This window comes from Salvelinus alpinus, chromosome 2, assembly GCF_045679555.1.
Source record: "Salvelinus alpinus chromosome 2, SLU_Salpinus.1, whole genome shotgun sequence".
In the NCBI taxonomy this organism is placed as follows: Eukaryota; Metazoa; Chordata; class Actinopteri; order Salmoniformes; family Salmonidae; genus Salvelinus; species Salvelinus alpinus.
In genome coordinates this window covers 95,611,509-95,628,642 of record NC_092087.1, presented here as the reverse complement: position 1 = coordinate 95,628,642, position 17,134 = coordinate 95,611,509, and the positions used below count along the sequence as shown (strand labels likewise).

The window sequence follows — 17,134 nt, the reverse complement described above, 5'->3', positions numbered from 1 at the left end:
TTAAACTATAAAGCATTTGTTTTGTGATTGTTTGCATAGTGAAATATTTAGGACAGATGGGAAAATCTGCACGGTTTGTTCCAGGTAAACATTGCAATTCTTCAGCCATTCCTGGGCCTGTGACTAAAAACAAGCTACCAAAAGAAATGATCTAATGATTCTTCTCAGCACAATCTGCAGAGCTGGGAAGGTTGTCTCCTCCATATAAATAACATTCTAATGGTTGCAAGAATAATGCATAATAATTACAATTTTGAATCCTGCATCGTTTTGCATATCAGTTCATAAACCATGTACCATGGAATCAGTATGTCAAAAATCTCTTCCCAACCATTTTACAGTCTATATGGGTTCTGTCGTTTCTGGAGGATTAAATTGAAATTGCTACCAACTTTCTATGGCTTGTTTTAAAAACTGTGATATTCGGGACATGATTTCCTTTTCTAATAACTGAAAGTGAGAGGTAATCTGAATAAAGGGACAAAAGGCCTTTCTTGAACATAGGGAGAGTGTAAGGATCAACGCCGGAGATGAGACGCAGGTACAGGGAGTGAACATTTATTAACCACGGACAGGGGAAATGACAATAATGCTGACACAGGGATGAAACAGTGGAAACAGACAGATATGGGGAAGGAGTCCAGGTGAGTCCAATGAGCGCTGATGCGCATAATGATGGTGACAGGTGTGCATAATGAAAGGCAGTCTGGCGCCCTCAAGCGCCAGAGAAGGAGAGCAGGTGCATGCATGAAAAAAAGACGTTCTTACTAATTTGCTATAGAACCAGTTTGGATTTAATTATAACTTTTGTATGACTGAAGCCTTTAGTGATAGGTCTAATGCTTTCATATTTTATAATTTCTACCCTCCGAATTCATATTCATTATATTTTTCACCTAGTTGCCTCGGGGATTTGAACCAGCGATCTTTAGATGACCTGCCGCCCCGTTCTTTCTGTCTCCACACATATGCTTCCCTACGTACCACTCCAACTTTACTTGTTTCTACCACCCACGCATTGTCTATCCATTCTAAACCCTCTTCTCCTGTATACTCCAGTCCCTGCCTTCTGTCCCAGATATCATAAATCGCTTCTCGCGATCCATGGCACTGTGTGTACACAGTAGGCTAAATGTCTTTACGCATATATTCACGTTTATACAATTCATAGGCTACTTGGCTAATGGCCTGGATAAAAAGAAGCATCTATGTGATGCTGTTAAACCAGCCATAATTTAGGGGAGGATAGACTGTGCTTGGTTTTTAATACAATTAAACAAAATGAGGGGAAACCAATATTTTTATGTGTTTTATGTTTTTAAAGACAAAATGGCACAAAATGCACATCTCTTCCATGGGCACTGTGTCTGGATAGGCTGCACTTCAGCTCTTTAAATCCCTGCTATTATCAACCCAGGTTACATGAAGACCTGCTTTCCGTCGGTCTTAAAACGTCCCTTTAAGGACACACCTCAAATATTGCCGCCTCTAAAATGTCAGTGCGCCCATTTTTTACATGCCAAAATTGTAAACTAATGTGCGTTTGACACTAGCGCCTCCTTAGAGACGAAAATAAAGCCCTTCAAGTTTACAGGACAATTCATAAGGAAACCCCATGCAACTCAATAACTTATTAAAGATGCAACTAATATACAATCCATAGAGTTTTGCTGTTGTTAAAATGTTCAAGAAAACCTTGTGTATAAGATTCATACAGCCTAATATTAGCTGTGTCAACATTAAATTACACCGCTACAACAGTTCAGTAAACTTTGTAGAATTATGGCATTACAGTAGTGTAAACTTACCTTGAAACTCAACAATGCATTTGCACACGCAGTTACTAATCCAAAATAGACTGAGAAGTGTGAACAATGAACCAGCATTTGTATTCACAGTCATTTGAATGTTTACAGGTTGTAGTTTCACGTCGAATGCTGCGGTGTACTTTTCATACTCTTTAAAATTAACAAACTTTGCTGTCTAGGTTAAAGACAGAGATTATAAAAAGAAAAACCAGTTTACAACCAGAAAATGGCGTCACTAAGCCAAATGTTGCCTTCTGGGGTGTTATTCAGTCAGTAACAATGTGATACATGACAGGTTACTCTTCTCTCTCTCCTGAGCTGTCCTCCCATTCTAGAGAGCCCACTGGAGGTGGACTGTCCTCCCATTCTAGAGAGCCCACTGGAGGTGGACTGTCCTCCCATCCTAGAGAGACCACTGGAGGTGGACTGTCCTCCCATCCTAGAGAGCCCACTGGAGGTGGCTAACAGTCTCAACACAGAGGTAGCTGAGAACACAGAGAGGATTGATGAGGAGTTGGGAAGACATCTCTCTCAGGATAATCAGTGTGATCTCGACAGCTCCTTCAGGGTCGTATCTCAGCACCATCTGATCCACTGTGACCTGTGTGTCAGCGTTCTCCAGCTGTCTCTCTGGGATGGGAGGAAAGCCAGGCAGCTGGACCGTCGTCAGTTTAGACTGAAACATCTTCAGCTGTTCTTCAGTGAGCTCCTCCAGAGTGGTCAGTAGCAGAGCTGGAACATCCAACATGAAGGGTAAAATAACAAGATATAAGGAAGGAATAGAAATACTGACTACTGATATAAAACAAAGAATATTAACATATTAATATTGGTAGGAAATACTAGAATATTTCTACTGGTCTCTCAATATATCATCATCATGAAGTTACATTAGGAACTGTAACACAGACAGACACGCACAGTATACTGCCAATTGCAAGCTTCCTTTAAGACTTGAAAAATCTGTGCCGTTGTGTGACAAAACTGCACATTTTAGAGTGGCCTTTTATTGTCCACAAGGTGCACCTGTGTAATGATCACGCTGTTTAATCAGCATCTTGATGTGCCACACCTGTGGGTGGATGGATTATCTTGGCAAAGGAGAAATGCTCATTAACCGGGATGTAAACAAATTTGTGTACACAAGTTGAGATAAATAATATTTTTGAGCATATGGAAAATTGCAGGGATCTTTTATTTCAGCTCATAACACTGAGACGTCCCTCCCACTCTGTCTGCCGAATTATTTCTCTTTGCTCTTGTTACGCACACAAAATGTATGGTCACATTTGTGTTTATGTATTGTTTCTTTGTATTGGGGAAGAATGCTGTTACTGAAATGTCATCGAAGGTCTTACCATTATACTACTGTTGGCCAGTAGGGGGCAGTGAGACTTGTTCACGACGTACTGGAACAATATGTGATCCTGCACCTGTTATCTCATAATTGAGAGAACCTTTGAAAGAGAAGCCACGTTCTCCTGTTTCATCATGTGTCCTGTGTTACAGGTCAGTAAAGTGCAAAAATACACTGAATACCACAATATAGTTTTGTAACTTGCCTGTTGAAGTGAATGTAATGGTTTTGAACAGCAGAGTAATTGTACAACTTTGTACTAGACAGAACGCATGTCGAGTGTAAAATGAAACGATGGCCGTGATCCTTTGGCTTTGATCTAGAAAAAAACGATTAGTTAATTCCAGAACATTTTTATTTTTGAAAAAGACACTCCTGACAATATCCTAAGGGTTTTGACAATTTCATGTGTTAATTGTTGTACTGTAATTGTTAGAAAAGCTGCTAGCTCAGAGTTAGCTAAAATTTTAAAAAAAAATACATTTTAACTGCTAGCTTAGAGCTAGCAAATTTTAGTTGTTTACATTTGAACTATAAACAACGTGAGCAGGTCTCCATTACCAACTATAGCGAAGCTGCCATTGTGACACAGTACAATAAACTGGGATTAGAACGTTCAGAAGGCGACTTGATGCCCCAGTGCTCAATAGAACTAATAGGAGCTGGCAGCTAGTCAAAAACTAACCGGAGTTTAGAGCTAGCTCCGGTTAGCTTTTGACTAGCTCCTGTTAGTTTGACTAGCCCCTGTTAGCTTTTGACTAGCTCCTCCAGTCAGTTGGTTCTTGGCTTTGATGGGTAAATGTATGTTTGATATGTGTATGAAGTAATATGTCAGGTATTTATGAGACAGATTATTAAATAGACTTTAAAGAGAAATACAATGGAAAGACAAACTATTTGCTCGAGAATGTTGAATAAAGATAATTGAGAGAACCTTTGAAGGAGAAGCCACGTTCTCCTGTTTCATCATTTATCCTGTGTTACAGGAACTATTATCTGCTGCACCAGTACTGAAACTGGGAACTGTTAAACTCTTGTTTTCTTTAATAGGATGTCGGTGGGCGGAGCCGCGAGGGTCGTCAGCGAAATGGGACACACCTGGGCTCTGGTTTGTCCCAGGGATAAATGCACCTTTCCCCCGTTCATTGAGGAGACTCCATGCAGACACACTGTTGTATTTTGGTTGTGGCACTTCGCAACACCCCTCATTATCACCATCTATGCACACAACCACTCACTTACACTACTGACTACACACACCATTGTTAATTGTATATAGTTTACTTTAGTTAAGAAATATATTTTAGTTATTCCTTGATCTCTGTGTTGTCTCCCTCTTTGTTATGGTCTATGAGCAGGTTCGTGACAAGTGAGGGCTCATCTGGGATCTTCAGGTTGGTTCCTAGACATTTTGGAGTATAGTATTTTGTTGCATTATGATGGGTTAATGCTAATTGGGATGTGCTTTGGTTGGTTTTCACTACATAGTCTAATAAGTGTTCTGTATAGTGCCTTAAACAGAGTTGTGGTTGTCTGGTGATGTCATCAAAATGTGTGTTGCATGGAGAAGTAGGTCTAATACTAGTGTTGTTAGGCTAACTGGTATGAGTATTGTGTTTGATAAACTCTGTAGTTGCTTTGTTTATCTTTTGTTACAGATTTGAGTTCTGCTGTTTGGTGCCCAGGGTTGGTTGCCTTCATTTGTTTGGTAAACTTGCCACTGTGGTGGATAGTTGGTTGTGTGCTGTGTTGGAGAGTAATATTGGTTAGTTTCCAGGCCCTTGCCCTGGCTGGACACTCTTGTTTTACTTGCTGTTGGGACATCGGTCTGAGGAGGTGAGTTCATTCAGCTGTGTACCTCAGTGGGAGATTTGAGTAGGGTAGTGCTATTTCCTACCTGGAGCTATAGCATTTCTTTTCCCCTGTTAGGTTTAGCGACGTGTTCCATTTTGGAATATGTTGAGCATGGTTATTTTGTTTGTTATTTTTGTGTGGTGTCCGTGGACGGAGCAGTGGTCTCGGGGGCACATCCGTGGCTTAGGGGGAATCCACCAGCGTGCTGGGGGGGGTTTTCCATGCCAGCGGGCTACAGTGCGTAATTACCCACCGCGAATCCACATGAAGACTAGGGTTGAGTTATTGTAGAATTTGGGGAAGCTCCTTTATATCTCATCTCTCTCCTGTGGTGCCCAGTGTGATTGGCGCTTCTCTTGTTGTGGTCCGGTCTGATGTGCTCAGCAGAGAGGAAGATGCTTTTTAGCAGTTACTTGTGACTCTGGTGTCTAATGTAGACGAGTTCATTTACGTTCCATCAGAGGAACTGTTAGAATGATGTACTAAAGAACAGCTGTTGAAGATCGCTGAACACTACCAGGTTGAAATTGGTGATAAACATCTACAATTCTGTTAGGTTGATATTGAAGGCCGATCTGATGGAGAGGGGTATACTTGGAGGTTACCACTGGGGCAGCCTCTGCCGAGGACTCGCCACCTCCACAGCCGTCTACCCGTTTCGTTACAATGGCCGCCTCATCTGTTAGTCCTAGTAGTCTTCCTTTTGAAATAACTACTTCTGTTACAGCTAGAGCATCCTCCTTGTCTTACACACCTTGAGAGACCATTGGAAATGGTTTGGAACAAACAGTCATGATTTAGTAGCAGTACCTGAAACATGGAAGCCCAAATGTTGCCCTCGGCCCTTGAGGGTATCACCTTGATGTAATGGTTAAGATGTTGGGTTGGTGAGCGAGAGACTCTTCAGGTCTGGATTCACCATTTAGAATTACATTACAACCCAAAATATTGTTCTGTGGCAGAAGGTGAGTTCAACAATATGAGTTTGATAGAATTCCAACCAAAGAGGAGTTTGACAACTCTGATCTACTAAGCTCATCAATGTCAACATTTCTGGGCAGCAACAACACATTTAGGGTGGAACTATTGTTATCATCTGGGAGTTGGTAAAATAGTAGCACCAGAGCACAGATAGGAAAGACAGGAACTTCCTGTTCCTTGGTGATGCCATATTTGCTGAATCCAGTGATGTTTAATATGACGTGAGTTTCTGTTGCCTCATGGGGAAGGAGAAACTCCACACTGTCATCATCAGTCACATGGGCTACAGACAGGAAGTCACATCCACCCTCTAGGAGAGAAAGAGAACATTAGTTTTCTGTTCAGATGACAATGACAACCCAGTAGCGGAGTAGTGATGCTACTGATGGTGGTTAAGAATACATAGTCTATAACCTCCCTGGAAACGTAGTTGACAGACAGACCCCTTAAGGCATGTAACCTTGAACAGGGGTCCTGCAGGCCTCTTGCCACTCTGGGCTAGAAGCCTCACGTCCCAGTGGACTGTCCTATAGAGCACATCTCCCTCTCCCGCCATCCTAAACACCAGGTCTGTTATACTGCACTGGAACAGACCTGCACTGGGGCACTGGAACCTGTAGAACAAACAATTATTCAAATTACATTTGAATAACATTTCCCGAATTAGATTTTAAAAACTTGCTATTGTCATTAAACTATTAATGGGGGGGGGGGGTTACCGGTATCCTCACTTACCTTCATGACTATAGATTTCAGGTTCAAAGTGATTGGGAACTGTCTACAATGTAAAGACAATAACATGTGTTATAGTTTGAACAGTAGTTGAATTTAAACCTATAAACAGGTCTTTCTTGCTTTCTTTACAGCAAAGGTCTTACCATGGGAGGGTCAGTAGTACACAGGCCTTGGTTGACTATTCTAACCTCTGTAAAGTTTAAATTCTCCATGGCATCAGGTAAGCTGTCAGACAGAAGTCCTCGGACACCGTCCTCGCTCTCCTCTTCCTTTGTTCCCTCACTAGAAAAAGGCCAACTGTGAGAGTGTGGCAAGGGATTGGATGATCCTTTCTGTTTTGGCAAGGTTGGATCATTGGGTTCCAGGAGGAGGAGAATCTGCACAGAGAAAGTGTACGTGTCTATTTGTTGACCCTCATGTCATTTTGTGGACTGTGTGCTCTTCTTCAGGCCCTCCTAGGCAGTGGAGGAGCATATCATAACATTAAAATGAATAAAGCTGGTGATACTTCAGTAGACAATATCACAACCCTTTGGACTGACTACAGACACGCTTCTGTTGTATTTTACATCATCTTCCTCTTTTCCTTCTTCTTCTCTGCATATTTCTGCCATTTTCAGGATCTCATCTGGACAGCGGGTGGCCTGAACATAGACACAGAATTAGTTCTAAATGCTCAGCAGTAAATGTCCACTCCCCAAGTTGATTTATAGTGGAATGTCTGACTAGTCTCTAATCTCTTTCACTCCTCTGCAGGGTTCTTTCTCACAGACATCCTGTTTTGACTGCCATAACTCACACATCTCTCAGACCCTTTATAAGAGGCAGAGACTAGAAAAGACTGTGGAACAATATTAAACCTTATAATGCATATATATATTGTTAATCTGTAGTCTAGGACCCTATAAATGTAAGGGGGGAGATTTCTTATAACCCCTCCCCTTCTATTAATACAACATAAGCATAATCAATTATTATAATACATCAAACGTTTGGTACAGCCCCTATCATGACCCCAAGGTGAACCCAACAGTAGCTAACGTTAGTTAGCAAACCAACCAGCTTCACGCCTAATTAGCTAGCTAGCATTTGCAGCTACCCAGAGTAACGTTGATGTTAGACTCTAGCTAGCTATTTTTTTAATGTTCCTGTCAAAAAACAATCCCTCCACACCCTTTACCAGAAAACATATCTAACCGTTCTTAGATAGCTAGACCAATACAGTAAGCTAGCTAATAGTTAGTACAACCACCACGTTTGCTCTGCTTTCCCTCCTTGTACTAGCTAGCTAACAACTGAGTTAGTGCAAACGTTAGTTAGCTAGCATGCAAGTATCCAGGCAGAGCTGCTAACGTTAGCCTAGAGAAAATAATAGTTTGCGACATTAACTAAAACTGATAATTAATATAACAACCTTATCAAATTACAAAAGTTTTCATAAATTGACGCTTACAATTATCCTTGTCGAGTTACCGTCTTGAGGAACAAATTGCGGCTGAATGACTTGCTCGTTCTGCCTCCCAGTGGTGAGGCATGACGGTTAAACATTCTAATCAATTCTGTTGTGAAATTGTACACCAATGATTTTAAATTACAGGTCATTTTCAGTCAATCTGTCTATCAGAACATTTAACAAGCTATTCGGAAGAAAATCTATTTTAAATCAATCTATTTTATTATATATATATATATATATATGTGTGTGTTTTTTTAAAGAATACTATATGCAATATTGTATTCGTGTATCTCATGCATTTCAATGAGTACAAGCTGATCAGGCTGACCAAAACGGACCGAATAAATATAGCCCAGTTTTTGGGAAGACAATTTTGGGGCAAAATAAAGTCCATGACCGACAAACCTGATATCGCTGAAAATTCACCGTCCGTGGAAGTCACGTGCTGAGTGGCTATGTTTGGACCAAATCAAGGCTGGTCAAGACTTGACCCAAACATAAACGTCTATGATTGGTTGAGATTTGGTCCGAACCGGACCAAACATCTATGTCCGTGGATGTGGAAATCAAGACCGGTCTGGAACTGCACCCAGAAAAGGCGTTGATCCGTGCTTACTGAGGTGTACACTGTTGCCTGAAATCTAATTTGATGAATGGCCATCTGTGGTAAACCTACCGTTTGTAAAACGACATCCTGACAGGACCAAAATAAGACGTCGGCTGGTGCTTACTAGACCTACCATGTCGGCCCGCAATAGAACTTTATGAATGCCCATCCAATTAGGTAGGCCCACGGTTGGTAAAACAGGCCGTTGCATTGACTTTATTAGTCCTGAATCCTGTGACTAATCCATTTGGCTATTTTAACTCTGAATATCACCTCCCCAACTTTACCAGGAGACTACTTGCAATGTGTTTACACAGCGGGAAATGCAGAAGTATTTAATTTTTTCGCTATGATCAGCTTGTCAAAAAAAACACTGATCATGACAATGGTGTGAAACACCTGTACAACAGTTGTGATTGTCCATTCCATATTGTCCATTTTATTTTGACCTTGATCGGAGAAACCTGCAGGATGTAAAAAGTGTCCATCTCATTACATTGTCATACATTTTTATCTCCATCCTGTAAGCTACAGAAAAGTTTATGTGTGTCAAACAGGTGCTGTATAGATTACAGTTGAATTGTGCTGACCATTTGGAACAATGTAAACACCACTAAATAAAGTGTAAGCTTACCAGAGAGTCTGCTGTTACGTTTTGTTTGTTAAGCCTTTATTGAAGCAAAGACTAAAAAGTCGCATTCATTCGTGATTGCAATTTCCTGAAATTGAACGGTTTATTTTAATTTTTAACCTAATTATTCAATGTTTGCTTTATTTTATTATAAAACTTAAAAGGATTAATTGCATTTCAAATCATGACTGACTCGTATGCTGTGTGATGACATGAACGAATAAATGATTGATACAGTAGCCTATATATGTATTGAAATATAGGCCTTAGTAAACTATGGTATTAAGACTAAACAGGATGCGCTCTTAGGCCTACAGCTTGATGGTGGTTATACAAGGCTGCTATACTAAGCCTTCTCATGATAATGACATTACTTATTATTATAATAATGATCATAATAATAATAACAATAAGATCAAGGGAAAAAAAGAGGGTTATTACTATAAATAGTGATGCACAGACATGACATTACTTATTATTATAATGATCATAATAATAATAATAACAATAAGATCAAGGGAAAAAAATAGGGTTATTACTATAAATAGTGATGCACAGACATGACATTACTTATTATTATAATGATCATAATAATAATAATAACAATAAGAAAGAGATCAAGATAGAGGAGAGATAATAATGCTACTTTAGCTCCCTATCTTATCCTTCCTCTCTCCTCTCGACCTTCTCTTCTTCTGTATACACTGCTAAAGCCGTTTTCTATCATTATAAATGTCAAGGTTCTGCCTCAAACCCTGGGAAACGCTTCTCCCACTTTCGCCTCCCTCCTTCGTTCTCCACCTCCTCCCGCTCTCTCCTCCCTCTCTGCGGATGACTTTGTCAATCACTTTGTAAAAAAAGGTTGATATCCGCTCCTCTTTCACTCAGCCCACTGAGTCCACTGGTCCTACTCAGACCCTACACCTTGACCTCGTTCTTCCCTCTCTCTCCAGATTAAATCCTGTGACTAGTGATGTCCGGCCGCCCGAGAACCTGGCCACTTGACCATATCCCCTCCTCCAGACGATGTCTGGAGACCTTCTCCCATTCCTCACTTCCCTCATCAACTCCATTTTGAGACGATGTAGCCAGTATACACTTACTGAAAACATAATTAATCTAAGATAACTCAAGAAATCTGTCATTCATTTAGAAGTTTTTGCAGAGGAGATCATAATTGCGCAATTTTGCATCTGACTAGGATGTTTGGTGGCATGAATATACGGGACAACGGAGGTCCCACATGGGACAAACCTATTTAGCCCTATATAAAGGACATCCCGGCTAATACGGGACAGTTGGTAACCCTATTACAGATATAATATATTTATCCATGAAATAACAGCATACTCAGTTTTCCTTCAGCTCAATTTCTTACCATGGACGGGTCCGTTTTCAGACACACTGACACGAGCGTGCCAGCCGAAGAAGAGCGCTACAGTTGACTTTCGTTTCCCACCGCCCAGCCCATCCTTCTTCTTCGTTGTGGTTTAACGGCGGTTGGCATTCAATAAATGTTGCATCACAGGTGAGATGAGAGAACTCGATCTGGTGACCACTCTGCTACGGTGCTCCCAGGAGGAGGGAGGGTGTGGGACAAGAGAAAACACTAGGCAGAGCCCCGCCTGTTTTGAGACCCATATGTTTTGCAAAAAAATAAAAAATGACATGTGGCTTGCCAGTTTTGCAAACTATATATATATATCTTTGAGTTAATAAAGCATACAAACATGGTCTCTTTTTTGTATTCTTGAGTAAGGCAGCTCCAAAATGCAGGTGTTTCAGCCTAGCTCAGTGCTTTCTGTGGTGGGGCAAGGTCATTGGACACAGATAAATGAAGTCAAATCCAATTGTATTTGTCATACACATGGTTAGCAGATGTTAATGCGAGTGTAGCGAAATGCTTGTGCTTCTAGTTCCGACAATGCAGTAATAACCAACGAGTAATCTAACCTAACAATTCCACAACAACTACCTTATACACACAAGTGTAAAGGGATGAAGAATATGTACATAAAGATATATGAATGAGTAATGGTACGGAACGGCATAGGCAAGATGCAGTAGATGGTATCGAGTACAGTATATACATATGAGATGAGTAATGTAGGGTATATAAACATTATATTAAGTGGCATTGTTTAAATTGTCTAGTGATACATGTATTACATAAAGATGGCAAGATGCAGTAGGTGGTATAGAGTACAGTATATACATATGAGATGAGTAATGTAGGGTATGTAAACATTATATTAAGTGGCATTGTTTAAAGTGGCTAGTGATACATTTTTTACATCAATTTTTCCATTATTAAAGTGGCTGGAGTTGAGTCAGTATGTTGGCAGCAGCCACTCAATGTTAGTGGTGGCTGTTTAACAGTCTGATGGCCTTGAGATAGAAGCTGTTTTTCAGTCTCTCAGTCCCTGCTTTGATGCACCTGTACTGACCTCGCCTTCTGGATGATAGCGGGGTGAACAGGCAGTGGCTCGGGTGGTTGTTGTCCTTGATGATCTTTATGGCCTTCCTGTGACATCGGGTGGTGTAGGTGTCCTGGAGGGCAGGTAGTTTGCCCCCGGTGATGCGTTATAGCTACAGTAGCTTTGATTGGACTGATCATGTCAACATCATACTTTCAAAGTCTTAGCTTGCAGTCATCATCATGAATGAAGTCGACAATCTACTGGCACATCCTTTTTAATTTTTGTCATATGAAGAGAAATAATGAAGAGAAGTTATAGCTAAAACGTGTCGGTGCTCATCGGCCATTGGACATAAACATTACACAATAAGTTGGAAATTCGACAATGAGTGGTTTGGAAGCAATCAGTGTGGTAACTGCAAGCATTGCAAGGCAATCTTTAGACTAATATTCAATGGAGTGGCTGTGTGCTCCCAAGTCTAAGGTTAAGGGTCTATTTTCCTAGTTTAAAATTATAAACATTCAACATTTGCCATTCTGTCAATGAAGCATGATTTGTGCCGAACTGAAAACAATTGTTAACTCAGAATTGCAAAATCGGACTTTAGTGAGTTCGAGACAACTGGGATCTCAAAAATAAAGAGCTACGACTGGGAAAATACGTTTTGAACTTTCATCCAACTCGGAATTGTAAATCGGGAACTCGGACCTCATTCTAGAGCTACAACCTGGAGATCACTGACGTCATCATGATTCAATTTTTCCAGAGTTCCCAGTTGTCCTGAAAGCACCATGAATCCAGAAAATACCAGACTTTGATGACAAAGTTTGATGACAAAATTTGCCCATGAAGGACCGCCGCGCCACCTTCCTGTTCAAGTGGGCACAGCACAACAAGTTGAATCCCAAAATGTCTTGTATGCTGCTGTATAAATGATGTAATATGCCAGGGAGATGTGTATACTGTTGCTAAGAGAGTCTGCTTATATGCCCCCTTTATTTATCCTACGGTTCTGACTTGGTTTACAGTTTGTCGCTGTACATTACAAAAGTGCGGAACAAATAGCTCATTAATGTCTTAATCGAAATTACGGATTTCCTCTTATCCGCTTCTCGTCCCCTTATGCCATAGTTTGTACGTCTCAATTGTCAGTAGAAAATACATTTGTTAAATCAAGTCAGCCATGTTTTTTTTAAAGGCAGTTCAGATAAATGTGTTAATGTAGGGATAATGACGTGGAAATGTTAAATGCTTTAAAATATGCATTGTAGTCGACTATAAATCAAATCAAATGTTTATTAATCATGTGCACAAGATACAGCGGGTGTAAATGACACAGGGAAATGCTTGTACGTTTCTATATACGAAGATGTAAAAAATATGTCCCTTATTTGACCTTTAAAAAGCAAAGTCTCTGAACTTTCCCTGAGCAGTGACTTCACCTGAGACATGAGGCTCATTCAAGACAGTTAAAGCGATTACTTTTTAGCCAGTAGATCTGAAAGTGGGCCCCAGGGCCAAAAGCTGTTCCCAAAAATGTCAGAATACATCACATATGTGCAGATACAGTTGAAGTCGTAAGTTTGCATACACTTAGGTTGGAGTCATTAAAACTCGTTTTTCAACCACTTCACAAATATCTTGTTAACAAACTAGTTTTGGTAAGTCGATTTGGACATCTACTTTGTGCATGACACAAGTAATTTTTCCAACAATTGTTTACAGACAGATTATTTCACTTATAATTCACTGTATCACAAATCCAGTGAGTCAGAAGTTTACATACACTAAGTTGACTGTGCCTTTAAACAGCTTGGAAAATTCCAGAAAATGATGTCATGGCTTTAGAAGCTTCTGATAGGCTAATTGACATCATTTGAGTCAATTGGAGGTGTACCTGTGGATGTATTTCAAGGCCTACCTACAAACTCAGTGCCTCTTTGCTTGACATCATGGGAAAATCAAAAGAAATCAGCCAAGACCTCAGAAAAATAATTGTAGACCTCCACAAGTCTGGTTCATCCTTGGGAGCAATTTCCAAACGCCTTAAGGTACCACGTTCATCTGTACAAACAATAGTACCCAAGTATAAACACCATGGGACCACACAGCCGTCATACCGCTCAGGAGACGCGTTCTGTCTACTTGAGATGAACGTACTTTGGTGCAAAAAGTGCAAATCAATCCCAGAAACAGAAAAGGACCTTGTGAAGATGCTGGAGGAAACAGGTACAAAAGTATCTATATCCACAGTAAAACGAGTCCTATATCGACATAACCTGAAAGGCCGATCAGCAAGGAAGAACACACTGCTCCAAAACCGCCATAAAAAAGCCAGACTACGGTTTGCAACTGCACATGGGGACAAAGATCATACTTTTTGGAGAAATGCCCTCTGGTCCGATGAAACAAAAATAGAACTGTTTGGCCATAATGACCATCGTTATGTTTGGAGGAAAAAGGGGGAGGCCTGCAAGCCGAAGAACACCATCCCAACCGTGAAGCACCGGGGTGGTAGCATCATGTTGTGGGGGTGCTTTGCTGCAGGAGGGACTGGTGCACTTCACAAAATAGATGGTACCATGAGGAAGGAAAATTATGTGGATATATTGAAGCAACATCTCAAGATATCAGTCAGGAAGTTAAACCTTGGTCGCAAATGGGTCTTCCAAATGGACATTGACCCCAAGCATACTTCCAAAGTTGTGGCAAAATGAGTTAAGGACAACAAAGTCATGGTATTGGAGTGGCCATCACAAAGCCCTGACCTCAATCCAATAGAACATTTTGTGGCCAGAACTGAAAAAGCGCGTGCGAGCAAGGAGGCCTACAAAACCTGACTCAGTTACACCAGCTTTGTCAGGAGGAATGGGCCAAAATTCACCCAACTTATTGTGGGAAGCTTGTGGAAGGCTACCCGAAACGTTTGATCCAAGTTAAACAATTTAAAGGCAATGCTACCAAATACTAATTGAGTGTATGTAAACTTCTGACCCACTGGGAATGTGATGAAAGAAATAAAAGCTGAAATAAATAATTCTCTCTACTATTATTGTGACATTTCACATTCTTTAAATGAAGTGGTGATCCTAACTGACCTAAGACAGGGAATTTTTACTAGGATTAAAAGTCAGGAATTGTGAAGAACTGAGTTTAAATGTTTTTGTTATGTTATGTTCCGACTTCAACTGTACTGACAACACTCATCGTTGTTGATCTTTCACTCTTTTCCCCTATTTGGTCTGATGGGTCCCACTAGTGGTGACCTTGAACACAACACTCTCTGGTCTGATGGGTCCCACTAGTGGTGACCTTGAACACAACACACTCTGGTCTGATGGGTCCCTCTAGTGGTGACCTTGAACACAACACTCTGGTCCGATGGGTCCCTCTAGTGGTGACCTTGAACACAACACTCTGGTCCGATGGGTCCCTCTAGTGGTGACCTTGAACACAACACTCTGGTCTGATGGGTCCCTTTAATGGTGACCTTGAACACAACACTCTCTGGTCTGATGGGTCCCTCTAGTGGTGACCTTGAACCTAACACTCTCTGGTCTGATGGGTCCCTCTAGTGGTGACCTTGAACACAACACTCTCTGGTCTGATGGGACCCTCTAGTGGTGAACTTGAACACAACACTCTCTGGTCTGATGGGTCCCTCTAGTGGTGACCTTGAACACAACACTCTCTGGTCTGATGGGTCCCTCTAGTGGTGACCTTGAACCTAACACTCTGGTCTGATGGGTCCCTCTCGTGGTGACCTTGAACACAACACTCTGGTCTGATGGGTCCCTTTAATGGTGACCTTGAACCTAACACTCTCTGGTCTGATGGGTCCCTCTAGTGGTGACCTTGAACCCAACACTCTGGTCTGATGGGTCCCTCTAGTGGTGACCTTGAACACAACACTCTCTGGTCTGATGGGTCCCTCTAGTGGTGACCTTGAACACAACACTCTCTGGTCTGATGGGTCCCTCTAGTGGTGACCTTGAACCTAACACTCTCTGGTCTGATGGGTCCCTCTAGTGGTGACCTTGAACACAACACTCTCTGGTCTGATGGGTCCCTCTAGTGATGACCTTGAACACAACACTCTCTGGTCTGATGGGTCCCTCTAGTGGTGACCTTGAACCTAACACTCTCTGGTCTGATGGGTCCCTCTAGTGGTGACCTTGAACACAACACTCTCTGGTCTGATGGGTCCCTCTAGTGGTGACCTTGAACCTAACACTCTCTGGTCTGATGGGTCCCTCTCGTGGTGACCTTGAACACAACACTCTGGTCCGATGGGTCCCTCTAGTGGTGACCTTGAACCTAACACTCTCTGGTCTGATGGGTCCCTCTAGTGGTGACCTTGAACACAACACTCTGGTCCGATGGGTCCCTCTAGTGGTGACCTTGAACCTAACACTCTCTGGTCTGATGGGTCCCACTAGTGGTGACCTTGAACACAACACTCTCTGGTCTGATGGGTCCCTCTAGTGGTGACCTTGAACCTAACACTCTCTGGTCTGATGGGTCCCTCTAGTGGGGACCTTGAACCTTACACTCTCTGGTCTGATGGGTCCCTCTAGGGGTGACCTTGAACACAACACTCTGGTCCGATGGGTCCCTCTAGTGGTGACCTTGAACACAACACTCTCTGGTCTGATGGGTCCCTCTAGTGGTGACCTTGAACCTAACACTCTCTGGTCTGATGGGTCCCTCTAGTGGTGACCTTGAACCTAACACTCTCTGGTCTGATGGGTCCCTCTAGTGGTGACCTTGAACACAACACTCTGGTCTGATGGGTCCCTCTAGTGGTGACCTTGAACCGAACACTATCTGGTCTGATGGGTCCCTCTAGTGGTGACCTTGAACCTAACACTCTCTGGTCTGATGGGTCCCTCTAGTGGTGACCTTGAACACAACACTCTGGTCTGATGGGTCCCTCTAGTGGTGACCTTGAACCTAACACTCTCTGGTCTGATGGGTCCCTCTAGTGGTGACCTTGAACCTAACACTCTCTGGTCTGATGGGTCCCTCTAGTGGTGAACGCAACACTAGAGCAGAAAAATGAGCTCTGTTATGATAAATGCTAAGCCAGATCTTTGGGACGTCCAACTCTGACATCACCCCATTGAAGTTGACATTTAAAACGTTTAAGGTAAAGGTAAGGGTATATATATATTTATTTATTTATTTTCTAAATAAATTGAAATAGAAAAAACTTTTGGTGCGCAGGACAAAGACAAAATAAGTTGAACAAATATTCAGAATTCTAATTAATTTGGTTGGTGTCA

General features: G+C 41.7%; 1 long non-coding RNA gene across 1 annotated transcript; it reads right to left on the bottom strand.

Moving 5' to 3' along the window:
• Positions 1 to 3,502: 3,502 nt before the first annotated feature.
• Positions 3,503 to 8,333, bottom strand: LOC139545777 (uncharacterized). The gene is made up of 4 exons (XR_011669135.1): positions 8,189 to 8,333; positions 6,879 to 7,379; positions 6,736 to 6,778; positions 3,503 to 6,614 (listed from the first exon to the last, which is right to left on the bottom strand). It is a non-coding gene; the product is annotated as an uncharacterized lncRNA (long non-coding RNA).
• Between the last annotated feature and the right edge of the window lie 8,801 nt (positions 8,334 to 17,134).